This window comes from Arvicola amphibius, chromosome 1, assembly GCF_903992535.2.
Source record: "Arvicola amphibius chromosome 1, mArvAmp1.2, whole genome shotgun sequence".
NCBI classification, from domain to species: Eukaryota; Metazoa; Chordata; class Mammalia; order Rodentia; family Cricetidae; genus Arvicola; species Arvicola amphibius.
In genome coordinates, this window is record NC_052047.1 from 107,283,512 (window position 1) to 107,288,892 (window position 5,381).

Consider the following 5,381-nt stretch of genomic DNA (forward strand, 5'->3'; position numbering starts at 1 on the left):
GGGGCTCTCCAATTATTCCAATACATTGGACATGTAGAGAGACCAAGTTTTTAAACTTGATTAAAATAAAGGCTCTTTGCTTTTACATATGGGACTCAGTTTCCTTGTTGATTTTGTGGAGACTTTGCGCATTTGGGCATAAGAGGCAGGCTGTGGAAAAAGACTATTATTACCTTGGGGGAGGAGCAGCAGAAGGGAAATGATTTAAGAAAACTCAGAACAATCTAAGCAAAAGATTATAGTATTTTAGGATAATCCCACAGTTACAGAGGTGATCAACAGAGATAAAAGTTAAGGTAGGTTTTGGAGAGGGTATGGTGGTGGCACATGCCTTTAGTTCCAGCACTCAAAAGGCAGAGGCAGGAGGATCTCTGTAGTTTGAAGCCAGCTTGGTCTACATAGTGAGTTCCAGGACAGCCAGGAATATGTAGATACTGTCTTAAAACAAACAGATAAACAATAAGATAGAATTTGCAGGCAGAAAAGATACAATTCAGTAATAAAGTTGAAAGACCCCCGGAGTTGGGAGACTCTCACTCAAGTCTCGGGATAACACGACCCCCGCCCGCAAGAACTCACGAGAGACCGTGCTATAATCACACAAGGTTTATTGACAGGAACCAGCGTGCTGAGGCCAAGACTCCTATCCCACGCAGGGGTAGAGGAGTTCGACCCCGAGTAGCTGGGAGAAGGGGTTTTTAAGGGAAGAATACACAACCCGAAGCAGGTGGGGAGGCCGTCACTGGAAGATTCCAAAAATAACAGTGATAGCCGGGCGGTGGTGGCGCATGCCTTTAATCCCAGCACTCGGGAGGCAGAGGCAGGCGGTTCTCTGTGAGTTCAAGACCAGCCTGGTCTACAAGAGCTAGTTCCAGGACAGGCTCTAAAGCTGCAGAGAAACCCTGTCTCGAAACCCCCCCCCCCCAAAAAAAAACAGTGATAATCACAAGGGGTAACTCCCCATTTCTCAAGATTATTCTCAAGATTATAATCTAACTTTGTGGTCAGCCAGTTCCTGGAACAAAGTCACTGAACCGGCTAACCTAGATTTCTGGCTCTACTCTTCCTGTTAGGGGGTCTGGATTTATCCTGGTCTTTCAAAGTAAATTTAGGAATAAAGGAGAGAGTGTTAGTGTCTCACAGGATAAGGAAGGCATCTTATCTCCAAACAGGGAAGACTATACTGGCATCAAAGTCAGAGGGTGCTCGCTTTACCAGCCCACGCACTAAAACTGGAACGATATGGGGAATATTAGCACGGTTCATACATGAGGATGAAGTTCAAATTCATGAAGTGTTCTGGATTTTAAAAAAGAAAAGCAGGGCTGGGTGTAGCATCACACGCCTTTAATTCCGGCACTGGGGAGGCAGTTCTCACAACTTTGAGGTCAGGGACACATTGCATTTATGGCTAGTTTACGTGACCAGAGATCAGTTTACCCGAGATGGTTTTAGCACTTAAAGTATTCTAAGGAATACTTGCACAAAATGGCATAACTATAGCTCAGGGGTCCACTACACTAAGAGACTTCAAGGTATATATTAACTCTGGCTATGAGGTCTAGCAGAAGTCCCAGCCTCTTAGGAGATAAAAAATATTTCCATAACATTAAACCGGGCGGTGGTGGCACACGCCTTTAATCCCAGCACTCGGGAGGCAGAGGCAGGCGGATCTCTGAGTTCGAGGCCAGCCTGGTCTACAAGAGCTAGTTCCAGGACAGGCTCTAGAAACTACAGGGAAACCCTGTCTTGAAAAACAACAACAAAAAAAAAATCCATAACATTAGTTAGTTACAAATATGCATAATCCTAGGAATCTCTGGTGCTTGCAACCAGCTGAGCCCAAAAATGCAGCTGTCTAATGTGTCACCCCACGCCTAGGTGAGGGTCCACACTGGCAACAGCTCCTGCTTTCTTTTTTATTGTTGTTTGAGACATTCTTCCATAGTCCAGGCTGGCTTAGAACTCTCTGTAAAGCTGATACCCTTAAACTTCTGCTATTGCTGTCTCCAGCTTCCAAGTGCTGGGTATAACAGGCATATGACAGGCACCACATCTGGTATTGGCATTCCTATTTCTTCTCTTCTGAAAAAGGAAGATCAATATGGATTCTGAAAAAACAGAATCCATTAAAAAAATGTTAAACTTTAAAAAATAAATGCATTCCAATAGCTGCCAAAAGGGGGAAAAATAAAACTAGAAAAAAATAATTAAAACATCTGTTTTGTTTTGAGACATGTTCTCCAAAGACTCAGGCTGGCCTTAGTTAAACTTGTTGCGTGACTGAGGATGACTTTGAACTCCTAATCCTCCTGCCTCCACCTCCCATGTGCTGTCCTGCTCAACATAGGAACTACTTAGTCTCTTTAGGAGAAAAGAAATTCTTAGAAATTTGTAACACCAACAACCAGGCTGGAGAAGTGCCTCAGGGGTTAAAGAGCACTGACTGCTCTTCCAGAAGACCCAGGTTCAATTCCCAGCACTCATAAGGAGGTTTACGACTGTCTGTAACTTCAGGTTCAGAGGATCTGACATTCTCTTCTGGCCTCTGTGGGCACCAAGAAATGTATATGTGCACAGAAATACATGCAGGCAAAATACCTATACACATAAAGATAAAAAATAAATCTTAAAAAAACAGCAACAATTAAAAAATGGGTAAAGGAAAGAAATCAAATAAAAATTTTACAGATGGCTAGAAATACAAAAGGTGCCCTAGTTCAGTCACAGAGGGCACAAACCACAGCTCGCAGTGTTGCTCATGAATCCTACCACACGAGCCAAGCTAACACGAAGAGTATCTACAGGGAGTAGATGCTAGCTACATTTGTCTTAATGGAGAGGAGCTTGGTGGCCAGAAACAAGGAAGACAGCTTCATTTTCTTTCACCTTTCCACTCTCCATCCTTTTGAACCTACCATTTGAGTTTAGATTCATGTAAATATGTTATCTGTGTTTAAATGTAATTCAAAATACTTCAACAAGATTGAAACTGAAGTCAATATCACTGTCTGAACCCAAACCAGTTTCCAGACTTGCATGGATCTCGCTGCCCTTCTGCCATGTCAATCTAAACTTCTTGCATCCTACAGATCGCTGTTAGCCACTGCTTCCCTAAAAGTCTCTCATGGTTACTTTAGTCCCAACTGAACCTTTCATCTTCTGAACACAGTAACTGTTTTTACATCAGTCCTGAAAGGACGCCATAATAAAAATTAGTCACTCCAAAACTCAACATGTTCTCTACAGATCACACACCATAGCCATGAGGATGCAAAGTGAATTAGATGCAAATTTAATTAGATGCAGTGCGAGCGACCAAAAGTATCTCTTATTCTCTTTGAGGAGACACAGGGTGGTGGGCAGGAAGTGGGGAAATGGTTTGGGCGGGGAAGGAATGCTTGATACACAAACTTGAAGACCTGAGTATGGGTTCCAAGAGCCCAGACAAAGCCAGATTGGGGCCTCTATAATCCCAGCATTCCTACAGAATGGAAGACAGAGAGAGAAGCTGAAAGGCCAGCAGCTAGGAGACACAGCAGCATGGAGACACAGCAGCAATCAGCAAGAGAGCCGGTTCTGCTCTTACCTCTCTGTCTGCCTCTCTATACATGCATGCATACATACATATATGTTGAATGAGGTTTTCTATTCTGCCCAGTTCCTGCAATCATTAAGTCCCAAAGAAATCACACAGAAGTCTACATTAATTATAAACTGATTGACCCATTAGCTCAGGCTTCTTATTAACTCATAACTTATATTGATCCATTATTCTTGTCTATGTTAGCCACATGGCTCAGTACCTTTTTCAGCGAGGCAGTCATATCTTGCTTCTTCTGTGGTGGGGTCACAACTGCGTCCTCTTCTCAGAATTCTCCTGTTCTCATTGACCTGCCTCTACTTCCTGTCTGGTTGGTCTGCCTATACCTCCCGCTTGGCTACTGGCCAATCAGCATTTATTTAAAATATAATTGACAGAATACAGACCATGGTTCCATGCCACATATATACATACATACATACATATATACACACGAATATACTATATTTTGCAAAAAAAATAAAAGGATGAGAAAGTGAGAAAAAAAGAAAAAACAGGAAAGCAGAGAGGAAATGAAGTGAGTGAAGAGAATGGGAAGGAGAAGAGAAGGAAGAGCAGAGAAGTGGGGAAAGGGGAAAGAAGAGGAAGAAAAAGGGAAGGGAAGAGGGAGGAGCGAAAAAGGAAAACTTCCCCTTCGTTGCCAGCCTTCATCATCTGCATGATCTTTGACCTTCCATTCATTTCCCCACCTCTGTCTCCTACACAATGTTTGGCTTTCAACATGCAGAAGAGCCTTATGAGGCACGAAATGAAGATGAAGGGAGCTGTGCCTGCCTAGATTCCTTGCACACAAGTCCGCCTGCACAGGCGCTGTGGTAAGGCTGGACAGTGTTTCATCAGTCACACTTGGAGTCATTCCTCAAAGCAGATGGCTTTGCTTATTCTGACTATGACACCAGCATGGAAGTAGAGTAATATCCCTATGCATTCAAACATTTCCAAATATCACTAGGCTTCCCTAATCAATTGGCCTGTGTCTGCCCAGAGTGCTGTTTCCTATCTTTTCTCAAATCAGTAACTTCTCAGCCCTAATGTCTGCTTGTGTCTTTTGTGCTAGAGCAGTGGAAACCTGTCAGTCTACGATGTGGGAGGTCCTTCTGTATATGCGTTGCTTATTGGTTAATGAATAAAGAAGCCGCTTTGGCCTGCAGCAAGGCAGAATAGAGCGAGGCAGAGAATGCTGGGAAACAGAAGGCAGAGCAGTGAGAAGCCATGTAGTCATTGCAGGAGACAGGATGCCAGATGAAACCTTACTGGTAGGCCACAACCACGTGGCAATACACAGATTAGTAGAAATGGGTTAAGATATAAGAGCTAGCCAATAAGAAACGTGAGCTAATAGGCCAAGCAGTATTTTAATAATACAGTTTCTGTGTGGTTATTTGGGGTCTGGGTTGCCGGGAAACAAATGAGAAGTCTCCACCTACAAGTCTAAAGATAGGAATTAAAGCCACACTTGTAAGATAAGGAAACAGATCACTTCCTTGATTATTTAAAATACTTTTTTAGATTTATTTATTTTATTTTATGTGTATGGGTGTGCTGCCTCCATGTATGTCTGAAGTACTCACATAAGTCGGAAGAGGGCATCTTAGATCCTCTTTACCTGGAGTGGCAGACGGTTGTTGTGGGGATCCCCAGCAGGCATCACGTCGTGGTCGTTAGAGAAACATTCGAGTGAGGTGAGAAGGAAACTCAGTTCAGCCTGACTTAGCCGAGCTGGTTCAGTCGTCTGGAGTCTGGCACCAGACAGTTTATTTTAAACAAATTTATGTTC

General features: G+C 43.2%; 1 non-coding gene across 1 annotated transcript; it reads left to right on the plus strand.

Moving 5' to 3' along the window:
- Positions 1-1,202: 1,202 nt before the first annotated feature.
- On the plus strand, positions 1,203-1,309 carry LOC119806050. The gene has a single exon (XR_005284095.1). It is a non-coding gene; the product is annotated as a U6 spliceosomal RNA (small nuclear RNA).
- The last annotated feature ends 4,072 nt before the right edge of the window (positions 1,310-5,381 follow it).